Genomic DNA, 17,674 nt, shown 5'->3' on the forward strand with positions numbered 1-17,674 from the left:
CTGGTCCCCTTGTAAGAGCTCTGCAGCTGCAGGCGGTGCCACCACAGGAAGGCTTTCTTGTTGGAGCATCACCTGCTGTGATTTGTGCATATGTCTGGCACTCTTGGGGCACCGGGAACTCTTCCACAGTATGTAATGCCTGTCTTTCAGATCTTCATCAGGCCCACCAGTTTTAGTTTTGCTCTTGCAGCTTTGAACAGCTCCTTCCCAAACCTTCCGGGTCGTAGACTATTCTACTGAATTGTCTGCATTTGCGAAAATAACAAAGTGCTTTCATAACTTGAAGTCAAGCATGCCTTGCAGGTATGAGAGCTCCACCAGTGAGTGAGAACACGCTGCCTTTGTTTTTCCTTCTTTTTATTGGGCTCTTGCTCACCCACATGCTAAGTTATATGGTGGCTTAGTTTCAAAGGTAGGGGCTTGGTATTTAGAGTTGGAGGACTCTCCTGGCTGTGGCCAGGTCTCATTTTGACAAAGAAATTGAGACTAAGAAGGTAGTGACTCGTTCAAGGTCACACAGCTTTTTAGCTGAGGCTGGAAGCTAAGATTCCTGCCTTCTAGGTTATTTCTTTTTGTATGATAGGTATCTACTTTCTCAACATTAGACCTTGGATGGCCCCCTCTTCTCTCAGATCCATGCAAGGCAGGAGTGCTCTCTCACTGGGTCTTAGCCCTGGCCCCAAGAGTTTATTTTCTTCTTTTCATGTCCAAACACTCAGCTTTTATTAAGTAACCATTTTAATGAGTACTATTTGGCTTAGATGTGTAATGAATAAAGTAGATTAATATAGAATATAATGTATAATGAGGTCATTATCAGTACAAAGGGCACTGACAGTTCTGCCTCTGAGAGATACTTTCTTTTAAAAATAAAGGGTTCTCTATTTCATAGTTTTCCTGCCTCTCTCCTAAATTAAGTCCCAGCCAAGTGAGCCCCATTATGCGTTATCTGTAGATGAGACTGCCAAACCTATTAAGATCACATCTACTCAAGGAAATGGACAAGTGCTTCATTCTTCTTTGAAAGAGGAAACATGGCAGGAAAGCCTGAGCACAAACTTCTGTTTCTTAGTATTGGTGTGTTTCAGTTCCTGTATGGGAATACTGACAGCTTTTACATTTTAAGACAGGTTTTGCAACATGAGAGACTTAAAAAATTATAATGTATATACAGAAATAATTTCGTTAATAAAATGGAATTTATTCACTGCTTTTTAGACTTTTTAAACATAGTTTCGTGGGGTAGACCAGTACTTGGGAGTGTGTGAGGCCCTGGGTTCAATCTCTAGCACCCAGCCTTTACAAAATTCTGTGTAAAAACTGAGTTCAAGTCCTTCTGAAATTCAGATACAACCACAGATTGGCCAAAACAGTGAATGACTCCATCTACCTGGGTGTGGTCCCGTGCTGCCGTCCAAAGCCTACTTCTAGTACTCTGGGGGAACTTTATAGGCAGCATGTGTTTTTATTTTCTAAAATATTTAAGAGTATAATCCTTAAAAAGTTTCTGAAATAGGCTGGTGCACGCCTTTAATCCCAGCAGAGGCAGGTAGATCTTTGTGAGTTCCAGACCAGCCTGGTCTACAGAGTGAGTTCCAGAACAGCCAGGGCTACACAGTGAGGTCTGTATAAACTTGATGGTTAAGGGGAAGGTTTTTACTGTAGATAATGAGAGAGAGAATAGCCAGAGGGTCTGGTAGAATTCAGAGCAGAGAGACAGAAGTAGACTGAATACGGCCAGCAGAGTGGACATGGCCAGGGCTGTCTGAGAGAGGGGAGTATTGTTCAAATCTTTTTTTTTTTTTTTTCCAGACAGGGTTTCTCTGTGTAGCTTTGCGCCTTTCCTGGAGCTCACTTGGTAGCCCAGGCTGGCCTCGAACTCACAGAGATCCGCCTGGCTCTGCCTCCCGAGTGCTGGGATTAAAGGCATGCGCCACCACTGCCTGGCTTGTTCAAATCTTAGATAGTCTTATAATAAAAATCCTAGAGCCAGCTATCAGGGTGAAAGCTGAAAGATCAGAGAAGCAGAACAGCCAGCCACTAGCCCTTACCTCGACAAAATCCTCAGCCTAAAGAGAGTGAGTTCCTGTTTCCTCATGCTTTATATACCTTCTCTGCCCTGCCATATTAACTTCCTAGGATTAAAGGCATGTGTGCTTCCCAAGCAAAGGCATGAGATCTCAAGTGCTGGGATTAAAGGTGTGTGCCACCACCGCCTGGCTCTGTTTTTGTCCTATACGGGATCAATCTCATGTAGCCCTGTTTGGCTTTGAACTCATAGAGATCCTCCCAAGTGATAGGATTAAAAGTGTGTGCTACCACTGCCTGACCTCTATGTCTAATCTAGTGGCTGGCTCTGTTGTTTGATCCTCAGCAAGTTTATTAGGATACACAATATATCACCACAGGGAAGAACAGCAGGGAATGGAGAAGGGAGAAAACACAGCCAGAGACGCAGGAGCAGAGCAGGGAGAAAACAGTGAGAACAGCAGGGTTATAAGGAGGTTGGGTGTGGGGGGCGGGGGGTGGGGTGGGGGGCTGTGAGCTGGAAGGAGTTTAGGGTCGAGGAGGTCATGAGAAGGGCTAGGATGCCAGCATGGACTTTGAAATGTGTCACAGGTACTTATGATACCTGTCACAAAGCATGTGCTTTGCTATGCTGATCAGTGCCACAGGTAGCCATATGTCTCTTCTGCCAGAGGTAAGGAAACGACTCCTTTTGGTAGAGGGGACCCTGCTTCACAAGTTCCTGAGGAATGCTGGCTTTATCTAACCTCCAGAAATCCTCCTACAGTCCAGGTTGAGCTTATTTTTGGACAGTTAGACTGTCTTTGGAGTTTGGGGAATCGGAGTTTCCTTTGGACCTGACAAGACCATGCTCAAACAAACAAATGAAAAATTCTGAAGTATATACAAGAAAATGGATGTCTTTAATAGATATCTTATTTGTGCTTAAAATTGAATTTAATCAATGTATACCTACTGTAATCTATAAAAGCCAAGAATGAAGTGTGAGTTTTTTTTCATGGTGTAGGGAAGAGGTGTGACTCCCCCCTGCCACTGTAACAGGCATCTTTTGTATTCCTTAAAAGGCTGTTGCTTCCGGACCCTGAGCCTGATGGTAACACCTGGGTGGGAAGAGCGAGACTGAGGTCAGGAACAGGCTGCTTCTCAGTGCATCCTCTGCTCCCACCTTAGTGACTCCTGTTTCTCAGTAGTTTAGACTTTCGTATTTTCATTAAGGTTTTTCAATTTATTTATGATTTTTTTGTTTGTGTATTTATTTATGTGTATCAGTGTTTTATCTGCATGTGTCTCTGTGTACCACATGTATGCCTGGTGTTCTCAGAGGCCAGAAGAAGGCTTGGAATCGCCTGGTATTAGAGTTAGAGATAATTGTGAGTGAACTGCCATTTGAATGCTAAGAATTGAACCTGGGTCCTCTGCAGGAGCAGCCAGAGCTCTTTATGTTTGAACTAGCTCCTCTTGTGTTTTACCTGGCTTCCTTTTCCTGATAGTATGATTGATTCGTTTCTTGTTGGAATCAGCTAGCAGTAACTGACAGGCATTCTTCCTGTCCCTAGCTTCTGCCCACTTTGTTCCAGGAAAGGCAGAGACAGGAGGGGATAGGAGGCTCCTGCAGTGCTGGTTCTGCTGAAATCTTGAGAATTTGTGCTCCTAACATTTGGGCCTTCCCCACTTCTATGCTTGTATGGGGCCTTTCTTCAGACTGTTCATTGATAGCCTCAGAATGCCCTTTCAGACTTTGAAGAGACTTTTGCTAGTTATTTCAGGCTTCATTGCTAGGCAAAGAGAAATATGCTTGCATGTCAGACAGTAACAGGAAAAACAAAAGTCAATGGTGTGGAGGAAGGAATAAGTGAGCTAATGGATTCCATTATTCCTTTCTATAGAGATTTAAGGCTGTGTGTGTGTGTGTGTGTGTGTGTGTGTGTGTGTGTGTGTGTGTACACACGTACATGCAGGTGTATTGGGAAATAAACTCAGGCATGGTAACCAAGTGCTCTACCGCTGAGTTACTGCAGACCTAGGGCTTTGCTGGATGTGGTGTCCAATGCCTTTAAGCACTTGGGAAGCAGAGGCAGATGGATCTGTGACTTCAAGGCCAGCATGGTCTAGATCCTAAGTTCCAGGTCAGCCAGAGCTTGAAGTGAGACCCTGTCTCTTAAAAAAACTGAGAGGCTAGAGAGACGACTAAGCAGTTGAGAAAAGTTATGTTTTCACAGTGAACACTTTTAAGACGTTAAGTTCACTCTTGAGCACATCCAGTGAACTGTGATGACTGAAGTCTGCATTTGAGGAAGGTTGAAGATGGTGTGATGAAAAGCTGACATCAAACTGTGTCAGCTGTAATTATCCCCACTCCCCAGTGTTTCTCTTGTCCTGTGCACATTTCCAGCCATCTACTAGTTCATTACCTGGAGGGACAGTTCACCCAGATACTGGACGCCTGTATCTGTCTGTTATTTGTACACTTGTACTTTCATTCATTTCATTTCTCCATTTGTGCTGTGCTAACCCTCAGCAGGCACTGAGCTAGACCCATGGCATCCGTAGATAGTGGAGACTGAGGGTGTTTGTTGGTTGGTTGGTTTTGGGAATGGGATCTCACTCTGTAGCCCTGACTGGTCTGGAACTTTATGTGTAGACTAGGCTGGACTTGAATTCACAGAGATCCACCTGCCCCTTTCTCCCAAGTACTGAGGCTGGAAGTGTGTGCCACCATGGGGTAGAGACTTGTAAACAGCAGGGTAATGAGTCTCGTGGAGAACTTTAGGAACTTGATTCTATAGATTGGTGAGGAGTTTTGTTGAGAGGGTTTGTCAGGCAGACCCAGAGGGAACAACATCTTGGAGGTCAGAAAGGATTAATTCATCACGCTTTAGAGCAGTGACTCTCAACCTGTGGGTGCGACCCCATTGGCAAACTCCCATATCCAAAAATACTTACATTACAATTCATAACAGTAGCAAAATTACAGTTATGAAATAGCAATGAAATAATTTGATGATTGAGGGACTGCATTAAAGGGTCCCAGCCTTAGGAAGGTTGAGCACCACTGCTCTAGTGTTCAGTATGTGCGTCAGGCACCCACCTCCTATTTACCTGGGCCAGAGCAGTTCTTTTCCGTCTTAAGCTGGTCCTGTGTTCTTCATTTCTCTTTGAAGCTTTTCCACCTGTTGTGCGACTAGCTCCTGTGTCTATGTTAAAATTGTCAAGTCAGTCTCTCATTTGAACCATCCCGTGTGGAAGAGCTGGTGAGTGCCCTGTTGTATGGCGCAGGTCCTGAGGCTGGAGACCGTTCTCCACTCTGTCCAAGGGAACGCTCCTCCTTGGGCTTCAGATCTAGTCCATCCGTCCTCTCGGCTCTGAGGCAGGCCCAGAGTCCTTAGTGTGCCAGCTCGGTGGCCCTTCTTGTGTCCTCTCCTGTCTAGCAGCTCCCTCACCACTCTGCTGCTCAGTTTTGATCCTGTTCTCTCTACCTGGAGGGTGCCATCCTTAATGTCTCCAGAGTGACGCTCCGTTCATCTGAGCGCCCACCCAGGAGAATCTGTCTGGACCACATCCTTTAGGGTCCTTTCTGCAGGGCTTTTGGGTGGGATACGTGTCTGAAGGGTCTAACTCTTACAAACTGGTTTTGCTGGGCATGGATTCTGACTGGGCAGTTGTCATTGCTCAGCACATTGTATTTTACTCCAGTGTTTTCTGGCTCTCACTGTTGCTGCTGGTCTAGTTGGGACTCTCTGAGGGCAAACTGTCACTTTCTCTAAATGCTTTTGTGATTTTCTCTGTATCTTCATGGTTTTGCAATTTAACTTGTCTTTGTGCAGCTATTTAAAAAATCTTGTTTGGGCTTCCATGATCTGTAATTTAGTGTCTGATTATTCTGAAAACTTATCCATAAATACTGCTTTCTCTTGCTCTTTCTACTTTTGTCGTCCTTTTATGTCTCTCTCCCCTTTTCTTCATTTTTGAGGGTCTCTGTGACTTTCATAATAAATTAAAAATTTTATTGAAAATATGTAAAAAATGGGACACAAGCCAGGTGGCAGTGGTGCATGCCTTTAATTCCAGCACTCGGGAGGCAGAGCCAGGCAGATTTCTGTGAGTTCAAGGCCAGCCTGGTATACAGAGCAAGATCCAGGGCAGGCACCAAAACTACACAAAGAAACCCTGTCTCGAAAATCCAAAAGAAAAAAAAGGGGGGAAAAAAAGACACAAACTGGCTGGCTATCTATCTATCTTCTGTCTGTCTGTCTGTCTCATTCGTTCATTCATTCATTCATTCATTCATTCATTCATTCATTCATTCATTTGATGTTTTTTTGAGACAGGATTTCTCTGTGTAGTTTGGCGCCTGTCCTGGAACTTGCTCTGTAGACCAGGCTGGCCTCGAACTCACAGAGATCTGCCTGCCTCTGCCTCCTGAGTGCTGGTATTACAGGCATTCACCACTGCCACCCGGCTATCTAATTTATTTTTGAGGCAGGGTTTCTCTAAATAGCTCAGGCTGTCCTGGAACTTACTGTGTAGATCTGCCTGCTCTTCCGCCCCAGTGCTGGGATTGAAGGCATATGCCACCATGTGTGGATCAGGCTATTTCTTAAACCAATCAATTTTTTTTTTTTTTGACTATGGGGGAGTGAGTAGGAAGGAGACAGGGAGAAGAGTAGGAGGAAGGAAGAGATGTGTATTGTAATTGAAGTTGTGATGGTAACCAAGATATTTTCTTCAGGACTCCTCAGTTAATACTTGGTAAGGCAGGTATGGTAATTAGGCATTTTACTCTGGGTGGAAATGGGATTCCTTTTTCTCCTTCATACCATGATCACTAGAAATGTTGACTAGGGAGGCAGTATGTGAATTGATGGTGAAGGCTTTGTGTCCTGGAGTTGTCATTGTGTTTCTCAACAGTTGTGCTTTAAAGAAGGTAAGGAAAGTCTTCTCAGAAGCCCCTGTGAGTGACGCAGGCTCAGGAACGCAGCCGTCCTACTCTGGAAGCCACGTCCCATCATAGAAGAGGGTACAGAGCTTGTAGAGTCACCGTCAGGACATTTACTGGTTATGTCGGTGGGGGCATCAGGTAGACAGCTCACGGCCAAGGTGGGAAGTCTCTTCTGTAGGCTCTGGACATCATAGCATCCTTAGCTTTATAGACTTGGAGGCTAAAGGTCAGCTAAGTGACACCTCCTGAGAAGTCTATCTGTGGGTCAGATATGTTAAGCCAGAGGCAAAAGTTAGGAGAGAAGGCCACTAAAGGGCCTTCCTGTAGCAGCTCACCAGCGTCTCAGCGCTCTAGCCAGCCAGTCAAGCAGTCTGCACCAGCTCTAGAGAGGACCTGTGGGTACAGCTTCTTCAGAGAACGTTGGTGCAATGTGCTGATGCCCTGCTTGCTCAGTGATGTTTGCCCTGTGGGTGGGCTGTGGCCCAAGGGGCTGACAGGAGTCGTCCTAAGTTCTGATAAGCCGGTTGAGAGCATGAGAGACCAGTGTCTGTGCTGTGCCTCAGACATGTGGGCATTCATACTTAATGGGTCATTTAAATGTATAACTTCCTCTGTGAAACAGCCTTGTTTATCCCCCATTTTACAGATGGGGATGAAGCCTAGAAGTTAAACCTTACCCCATCACTGCTGTTGCCAGACTCAGACTTCCGTTCTTCTCACTTTTCTCATGGAGAGGGGATTTTGCTACTGATTTATACTTTGCTTGATAAATGAGTTTCCTGTTGTTCCAGACTGCTGGGTTTGTTGTTGTTTGTTTAACTATAACATCAGTGTCAAGTTAGAGCTCCCCTCCCCTCCCCTCCCTCCCTCCCTCCCTCCCTCCCTCCCTCCCTCCCTCCCTCCCTCAGTTTTCAACTAGCCCAGCACCGTTCTCTGGGGTGGACTGCTCCTACCCACCAGGTGGGCTCCACCTGGTACATGCAGATGAGCAGAATGGGTTCTTGAGAAAGTGGTACCGTAGTTGAATGCAGACAGTGCTCACACAACACTTAAAAACCAAATCTTCCTCTGTGTGTGTGTGTGTGTGTGTGTGTGTGTGTGTGTGTGTGTGTGTTAAGATTCAAAGGTATGTGGCTGAGAAATATTTGAACAGTTCCTTTCTTTTTTTTCCTTTTTTGGTTTTTCGAGACAGGGTTTCTCTATGTAGCTTTGCGCCTTTCCTGGAACTCACTTGGTAGCCCAGGCTGGCCTCGAACTCACAGAGATCCGCCTGCCTCTGCCTCCCGAGTGCTGGGATTAAAGGTGTGTGCCACCACCGCCCGGCGAACAGTTCCTTTCTAGATACAACTTCTGAAAGGTATGGTGTTGCCATGATTTTGTGGCATTTTCTGTCATCCTTGTGGAGGTGGGCTTTGAACTCAAAGTGCTGTTTTCTTTTGAAAATTCATGGTCGGTATATGGGACATAAGTCACTTCTGGTGGCTTGAGGACTCAGGCTGGTGTCTGGCCCATGTCCGTTGCTATTGTAAATAATACTCCCTCCCCACCAAGCCAGCTTAAAAGCCAAACCGCGGCTGCACAACTTCAGTTGTCATACAGGCTCCTGCCCCCGGGATGCCCACCCCTTCAGCCTGTGGCTGCTTCCCAGGGATAGTCCTGTCTGTATATCCCATGGTACTTTTGCACAGCCCTTTCTTCATTGGAAGAGGTGCCCTCTGTGTTGGAAGAAGTCCTTTCTGTGATTGTGAGACCTGTGAGAACAGAGCCCTCGGTGCTGGGGACCTGGCCACAGGCATGGTTACCCAGTTGTCACCGCGCAGGAAGACTCCTCCACTCCTCAGCAGAATGCTGCTGGTTCCACACAGCCTCCAAGGCAGCCTGGATTCCATTTTTCAGATGAACATCGTCTCAGGCCTAAGAAGAATTTGGCCTGATGTGATCAGACCACCAGAAGATGTGGTCTTGTGACAAATTAGAGTCACAGATTTCAGAGGCCTCGCCTGGTCATGTGCTGTGGCATTATCCTTCTCTTGCTGTTTCTAATTTTCCACTCAGCGACTGTCACCTCTAAGCAGCTCCTAGAGGCATCTGCTTTGTCAGACTTTTCTGTGGGGAAGAGCCTCTGAAACTGCCGCCTGTGCACAGGAAAAGTGTCCACTCCTCCTCTGTGGACACAGGCCCACAGAGGCCCTTTGTGTGACAGGAAGTCCTGCTTCTAGAGGGGCTGTCTCAAAGTGGAGGGGTTGGAAGGAGCTAGAGGGCTGACCTGGGACACTCTGACTCATGTGTGTTGTTAATAATGCCCTTTGTCTGCTCCTGGGAACCTGCTTCGGCAGCTGTCCGCTCCTCCTTTCCCTCATGCCAGCCCTTGGTGAATGTCCCTATTTTCTGTCCCTCTGAACAAGGACAACCTCCTGACCCATTCTATATTTTTTCCCCACTTGGGCCAGAAGAGTCCTTCTGACTCATTTGGATCCATGTGACTTTTCTGGGAGTTGAAGTGCAGCTCTTGAGTGGGAGCTGACAGCTTAAGGAGGAGGTCACTCACCACGCAGGCTCCCTGACTGGAGGGAAGTGTTTGATGTGTCTTCTTGACAGTGAGCTGTGGCAGAGGGGAGCTGGAGTCACAGAAGTACACAGAACACTTGGAAACACCAGGACCCAGTTGGCAGCCCAGATCTCTACTGCTTTGTGACACACCTCTCTTGTGTAACTCTAGCCGCCTGTCACTTTACTGTTGTTGATTCTGATCTTAAGATGTCCTAGAGTGAGAGGGAAGCCATGCAGAGCTGAGTTGATGCATCCTGTGCGTTCTGCAGCTCTAATCTTAGCAGACGTATACACACGCACACAGGTCTGTTGCCTGGTAAGAGGACCGCCCCCCACCCACGTAGGGTTTCTCTTTGTAACAGGCTTGGCTGTCCTGGAACTCACTTGTGTTCAGACCCTGCTGGCCTCGAACTCACAGAGATCTGCCTTCCTCTACCTTTGCGTGCTGGGATTAAAGGTATGTACTACCACACCCGGCTAAAAGGATTCTTTTGTATAAAAATACTTATTTTTTATGTATATATTAAATAGGTCATGTATGCTGGTATCCTTAAAGGCCAGTTGGAGTTAAATCAGTCGTGAGACACCCAAATGCAGGTGCTCTGAACCAAACTCAGGTCTTTTGAGAGAACAGCAAGAACTCTTAACCACTAAACCATCTATTGAGCCCTGCTACCAAAAACAAAAATAAAAAATAAATTTAAGATTTATCATTTTATGTGCATGAGTGTATGTGTACTGTGGTGTGCCTGGGACCCACACTAAGAAGAATGTGTTGGATCCCCTGGAATTGGAGTTTGCCTATGTTTATAAGCTGTGTAGGAATTGAACTTGGGTCCTTTGCAAGGGCAACAGGTGCTTGTGACCTCTAAGCCATCTCTCCAGCCCACTGGTGAAGGGATTCTAATACTGTTGGAATATCACCATTTTTTAGAATTTTTTGGCAGACTGATTTGCACAGTGTCACATAGCTATGTGGATATGTTAGTAAGCCGGTGAGCATTTCTTCAAGTCTAAAGCAGGCCTTTGTTGATGTGGCTACTTGGGCTGTTTGTATAGGATACTTGTATTTGGGGTAGAAAACCCCATCAGTAAATTATGTTCCATTGAAGCTAAGAAAATATGGCAGAGTTTGGTGCCTCTAGATCGGAATACCTTCCCATATTTAAAGCAATCAAAACCGTAGAAGCTCCTGTCTAATCTATCCCCATCTTGTGCAGAAGTGTCAGCAAGGTGTGGGTGTGGGAAGAGGAGCTTCTGGCTTGAGCGGCTTAAGAGTGCTGGGACCATTCCCTGATGTGGGATTTCCAAATTGACCCACTGTCTGGAACAGAGTGGGGAGGCAGAGTTTACAGGGATGTCGTCGTCGTCATCATCGTTGTCGTCGTCGTTGTCGGGTTGAATGGAGGTGTCTAGAAGGCTGTTGGATGTGTGAGTCTGAGCCCAAGAACAGATATGGGGCACAAGATTGAAGGTGGTTTGATGTGTGGGAATGAAGAATTTGCTCAGGTGGAGTGTGCTATGGGAGCGGCCTGGACAAGAGTGGTAGTCTTGGCCAGAGAAGGTGGCAGTGAGGAATGGGAAGAGCAGGAGGCCTTCTGATTGCTGTTAGTCTTCTGCTGATGGGGAGAGAAGGAGGTGGGTGGAGGTGAACTACAGAGGTCCACAGGGATTGTGGATTGGCCAGCTGCTGACTACAGTACACAGGGAACAGGGTGGGGGGTGGTTCGTGGAGAGGCAGTTTTTTCCAGTGTTGCCAGTAGGTTGGTCAGAACGGGGCAAGTGGCTAGCGGTTGGATTGGTAGCTTTTCTCTAGGCAGGTGAGAGAGCTGGGCATAAAGGAAATGGCAGCCCTCCTCCTGTGCCCTGGGAGTGAAGCTGTGGCAGTGGTTAGCCCAGGACTACTGAGAAGAAATGTCCTGAGTTCAGGGCTATAACAGAACACCGAGGAAGATAATTTCCACATCACAGTCTTTGACTTTCTGATGACTCTTCCTCAGGAATGTGAACATTAATTAATTCAAAAGAAGAAAACCTGTCTCTTCCGTGACAAAAGCAGGCTCTATGACTATCACAGGACTCTGGAGCAGACACTGAGGGTTGAAGACAGTAGCTGTAAGGTCTGAGGCATGAATGTCTGTTGTGTGTATCCAGCATTCTGGGAGGTACTTTGGCATTCATAAAGCAGGTGCCCATGGGAGGACCTTCCAGAGCCCCACCCTGTTTTTCCCAGATACCGACAGGTGGCCTGCAAGCCTCAAGAGCTATAGGTGCAGTTCTCTATGGAAAGGCATGGCCCATCTTGTAGGTGCACCCAGCTTTCTTTTCCTTTTTTTTTTTGGGGGGGGGTGATTTTCAAGACAGGGTTTCTCTGTGTAGCTTTGGAGCCTGTCTTGGAACTCACTCTGTGGACCAGGCTGACCTCGAACTCAGAGATTCACCTGCTTCTGCCTCCCAAGTGCTGGGATTAGAGGTGTGTGCCACCACCGCCCACCGCCCGGCTGGCACCCAGCTTTTTTATTCAAAGGAAGAATACTGTTTCTCCTTTCTCTTGTAAGGCACACTCCAAGTCATTTCTGGGACCCAGACTAAGGAGCCCTAGTTTCCTTCGACACTTAGTCTCCCCCAGCTCTGTCACTCATTGACTAAGTTGACCTGGTCATTTATTGATTCAGACATGTAGTTACTTGGCTAATATTTAAGTGTGTCCCTCATGCCAAGCACTGGGGACAAGGGGGAAAATGCACAGCCCTTGTCCCCAAGTAACGGATGTCTGTACAGTTCTATGTATATCCAGTTTGAAATGTAAACCACTTTCCTGCCTGTCCTTTTGGTGGTTGTATGTGCCTGGCCTGTTCATTCATCATTGTTTTCTTAGCTTTTGAGTATTTGACTTGTCTCCAGTTTGGGTAGTTATAAATATTACTGGGATGAACATTTTGTTCAAGCTATTTTTTCCTTTGCGTTTATTTGCTTGGGGCGTATTCCCCAGTGTGGAACTACAGTCAGAGGTTGGTCACTGCTATCAGCCTTGTTCTGTTTCCAGATTTTTCCATGAAGCCTTTTGGCAATGTCAGAGTATATTCCTGTTTCCCATAGCCCCATCCCAACATTCCTTGACCTGTTTTAAGGAAGCCCTGCTCTTTCCTCCCATATTTCATCGTGTTCTACCTGTATAGGTTATGCCTCACTAGTGAGCAGTGCCAGTTTTCAGGGGCTGAACATGACAAAAATGTTGGCATTTCTTACCACCCCTCAACTCTCCCACATGTTCCTGTGTGGTGCCTGGGGGTGCAGTCAGTACACAGTGACCCTGGGGCTAGGTTGATCTAGAAGACCCTGCTCCCTACAGCTGCCATGAGGCCTCCTCGGTGGTGAACACAGCAGAAAGGGCAGTGTTACGACTTTGTCCTCACGTGGCTGGGACAGCGCATGCCGCCTGGTTAGGCAGATGCCCATGAGTGCTCTGCCTCTGTCTGCTCCAGCTCTTTATGCTGCTGATGGTAATGCAAAACGGTGCAATTGTCAGTGTGGCCTTTGGAAGCTGTTTCTCAGCAGGACCCAGCAGCTCCTAGGTGTCTGCTCTAGAGAAATGAAGATGTACGCAGGGCTGTGCAGAGACCTGTACACAGGTATTCACTGCATGCAGTACTTTTCATAATAGTCCAAGAGCAGAACTTGTTCATCATAAACAAATTGGAGTGTGCGTATACACTGGAATGTTATTTAGCATTAAAAAGGAATGAATACTGATGTGGGCTCCAACACTCATGAACTTCACAGGCATGCTTAGTAGAAGAAGCAAGACCACATCATGTAGGTTTCCTGTAATATGAATTGTATGTAAAGAGAGGCCAACCCTGAGTGATTGTTAGGGCATGTAGGGAACGGACAGGACTGCTAAGGGCTGTGGGATGTGTTTGGTGTGATGAAAGTGTTCTAAAAATTCACTAGTGATGCTAACACAACTTGGTGAATTTCATAAAAATCACTTTGTCCATTTTAAATGGGTAGATTATGCATAAGTTGTCCTGAAAAGCTGTTTTTTAGTAGTTAAGCCTTTTCGTCACACCAGCCCTCTGCTACATAATTCCCACCCATGGTTCTGGAGATTGAAGCTAGGACTTAGCTTAGGTAGTCCTTCTACCATTGAGCTATATATCCCTATCCTGACTTTGGTCTTTGCTAGACAGATGTGTATGGGACCTTTTCATTTATATACATAGAATTCCATTCTTTTTGTATTTCTCAAATTTCGATTTTTTTCAATATCAAGCACAAAGTTCCAGTCAGTGGCAGCAGAAGTGGGCGGGGCTTTGCAGTTCCAAGGGAAGCCACTAGGACTCCTCTGGCAGGCCAGGTTGTGGAGTGGATCCCTCTCTAGGCCATGTCACTGTGGGCACTTGTTCCTGTCCTTGCGCAGAGCGCTGGTATTGCTTCCCACTGACTTGCTGGCCTTGAAGGCCATCTTCCTCTCTTCCCTTTCCATGGCAGTAAAAGATAGACATTAGGAGATGATGTGTGAGGTGGCTGCTACCTGTGGGGTGAGGGGTAAGGGTGACCTCTGTGTCATATGTGTTCTCATTAAGCAAAGCCTGTGCCACCAGGAGTGAAGACAACATGGGCCGCAGCCTCCTTTGCAGAGAACAGAACAGTGTTTTTGGAGGAAAGTGATTATCTTAGCCACTGCGTAGTAGTTCGAATTTTAAGTGAGCCTGTGCTTCCCGTTTGTTTTAGCCCTGACTCTTCCCGGCTGACTGAGAGTGATAGCATGAGGGTAGGTAGTAGGTGTAAAGTCCATCCACAGGCATTGGCCTGTGTGACCTCCATTGTTATGATGCTAAGTAGCTTCCTGTAGTGGTTTATCAAAGGTCTGGTAGATGCCCAGATCACTTCCAGGCAGTCTCCAATAAGGCAGGCACTCAGGAGACAGTACTTAGTGACAGTGAGTGGTGAGTTCCTCTCTGCAAGAGGCAGCAATAGTGACCTTCCATTTTATATGGAGAGAGCAAGGCAGGGCAGGGTGTATTTCTCCCTCCTGGAAGAGGTGAAGAGTCTGAGGCTGGTGGGAAAGTGGCTTACATAGGAGTTACTTAGGCAGCTTGTGAAAGCCAACGTGAAACCTCAACCTTGAGAGCAAAAGTAGTGGATTATTTCTCATGGAAGCATTGTCTAGGGTGCGTTAGCCACTTCCTCATGGGGTGGCTCTTCAGGAGCTGTGAGCATCGTGGAGTTAATCTTTACTGACCCAGCCCTAACTGGGTCACCTCTCATCATTTTTCTTTCCATTAGATTCCTTCTGCGTATTTTATTATATTACTGTTGGCATTCTTGTATAAATATCAGATTTCAAAACGTGTCTTTAAAAAAAGATTTATTTATTTATTATGTATACAGTGTTCTGTCTGCATGTATCCCTGCAGTCCAGAAGAGGCACCAGATCTCATTACAGATGGTTGTGAGCTACTATGTGGTTGCTGGGAATTGAACTCAGGACCTTTGGAAGAGCAGTCAGTGCTCTTAACCTCTGAGCCATCTTTCCAGCCCAAAATGTGTCATTTTTGTCCTTTTAAAAGTAGCTCTGTTTTAAACCTGTGGGATATCAGCTGGTATTCAGGTCAAGAAAATCTTCAGCGGAGTGTCCATGTTATATTCCTAGGGCACTTGCCAACCAGAGGTATAGAATACATTGTTGTGAGATCATGCTTAGACATAATCCTGACTTGTTCCCTTATAGAAGAAAATTGCCTTTGGGGGGCCACATGTGAGCCCCAGACCTTCCCCGGGTAACATCCTGTGCGTGAGCTGACAGCTGGCCTGAGACCTGATTTTGAACTTCCTCCTACCCTTGTGACCTGAGACGTCATTACCCTAGAGCAGGCCATCTGAAAATGACAAAGACACCTGGTCCTCAGCGTGTGTTCTTTGTGCTATTAGGATACAGAAGACACCAGGACAAGATGTGTTACTACGGGAATCCACAACTTTTTTGAACTGGTATCTCACAACCTGTCACCCTCTGTAGCTTCTGTCTCGCTCCTTGTTCCATTTCCTGAATGCCTGGTGGTTTGTGTCCTGCACAGATAGCAGAGCAGGGCCAGCTCTTCTTTGTGGGGCTCCAGCTGTGGAATGAAGACAGACTGCAGAGAGCTGGGCAGCATAACCCAGAGGTGATGCCAACTGTGACGGGCTGTTAGGAGAAAGTAGCTGAGCCTGGAGGACCTGGCAGAGCAGGGCCATTAGTGTTTATGACCTCTCGGCTTGGTGTGAGCATTGGCTTATGGCACAGTGTGGCAGAAGGAGCTTGGTGGATATCTTCTGAAGCCTGCTGGGCAGAGCGCAGCAGCTGTCCTGTGGTGCCTCCTTTCCTGTAAGAGTCAGGAAGGAAGGGACTGGTTCCAAAGGTGAGGCTTTAGCAAGTACTTTCTGCCTCAGACTGACTTGCCTTTCTCTGGGTTCAGAACCATCTTCATTCTCCCTCTGAGGCCTGATACTCTCTAATCATATGTCTGCTGCTTTCTGACAGGAAACAGTTTAGAAACCAGAGCTTTAATGCAGACGTAGAGTTGATAGCCACAGATCTTCCCAGAGCTACCTCAAGTAATTATTTGGTTGGTTTCAAAAGTACTTGCAATTCTTTTCAGCTTAAATGCCATCAGTTCTTAGGGTTGATGTGAGAAAAGCATTTGGCAAAATGAGGTTGTTTATTCTCTGCATGTGTATGGGTTGAGGAGGGTGGGTGAACTGAGCAGTCTGCTGGGTGGGTGGGTGCACTTTGTTTTGAAGGGGTTGGGAAGATTGAAGAAGTCCAGGACTACCTAGCTGAGCCAGCCCCATGCCTGTGGCTGGTCTCCAAGGCATGCTGGACCTTCCTGCTGCTTGGATCTGTGAGTTGGGTGGGGTGTCCTACCTTGGAATGGGCTCTTCATGCTAACATGGCTCCCCCACCTTCACTGGGATGGTAGAGGAGAGATTGACCCTCACACCAGGCCTTGCAGGGTGAGTAGGAATTGACCAGGAAGGGCAGTTTGGGGCAGTAGTGTGTTACATTGGTAGTTATTCACAGAGGCTGAGGCCGCTAGGGAGGTCATTGAGAGCAGTTAGCGTGAAAGTGAGGGATGTGTGCATGGCCAAGAAGAGGTGGGTTATGGCAATGAGCATATGAGTGCCTTCAAGGTTCCACCTTCCGGCTGAGCCTGGGCTGTCTATCAGATGCACTGCTATGGTATCCTCAGTGTAGCACACTCAGCCCTGGCTCTGCTTTAGAATTTTGCCTTTGCTGAGGTTCACTGCATGAATGCTCTTCTCTGTACTCCTAACTAAACATGTAAGCTCTTACTCATCTGGTAAAATTAGACAAACCTCAGGGCTTCTCTTGACTCTGTCTTGTTTCTCCACTGGGGAAGAAGCCTGGGAGACAAGTGTGTCAAGGAGCTGCTGTTCTCTCAGCACTGAGGACAGTGTGAGTCACTGTAGCTCTGCTGGTATTTCAGTACCAGTTTATTTTTAAACAGTTCTGTGCAAGCAGAGTTTCCTCATGGTTTCTGTTACTAAGGCTCCATAATATTTCCTTAGGTCTGTGTGCCTGTGCTTTCACACACCCTGTGGGCTTTCTACTCCCTCGGGCTGTCTCCTGGTCAGGGTAGGAAGCAGTGTTTCCCCAGCTGCAATAGCAATTCTCTCTAAGTGGGAAGAGTCTGTTGTTACAGTGCTTGGGACTGTTGGGGAGAAGGGGCTGTCTGTGGAAGGTGCTGTGGGGCTCAGGGCTGCCAGGCTCCCTCCCCATCAGGCCTGAGTGAGCTGAGTTCCCTCTGCCTCGAAGCCTTTACTTGTAGGTCTCCAGGTTGAGAGTACAGGCAGAAAGGTTGGCTTGGCAAGTGTTGGTGCTGCATGCCCTGATTGGTTCTTGGGATCCTCAGACATGAGTGATTTCTTTTCCCCTTACACTTTGTTTAGAGACAACAGGCTGGCCTGGAATTCATTACATAGCCAAGGCTAGACTCAAGCTTCTGGAACTTGTAGCAATCCTCCTCAGCCTCTTGGGTGTTGGGATTGTTGGTAAGAGCCGCCAGGCCTATGTCAGTTCCTTTTACTGGCCATTTATGCGAGTGTTGCAGCTCTGGAGGGAAAGGTATCCTGACTTGTCGGAAGTCAGAT

At 46.9% G+C, this 17,674-nt stretch overlaps 1 protein-coding gene across 6 annotated transcripts in view; it reads left to right on the top strand.

Moving 5' to 3' along the window:
• The window catches only part of Pacsin2 (protein kinase C and casein kinase substrate in neurons 2), a 103,902-nt gene that overhangs the window by 35,680 nt on the left and 50,548 nt on the right, over window positions 1-17,674 (top strand). The gene's annotated exons all lie outside the window — the stretch shown is intronic.

The sequence above is a fragment of the Peromyscus leucopus genome, chromosome 20, assembly GCF_004664715.2.
Source record: "Peromyscus leucopus breed LL Stock chromosome 20, UCI_PerLeu_2.1, whole genome shotgun sequence".
Taxonomy (NCBI): Eukaryota; Metazoa; Chordata; class Mammalia; order Rodentia; family Cricetidae; genus Peromyscus; species Peromyscus leucopus.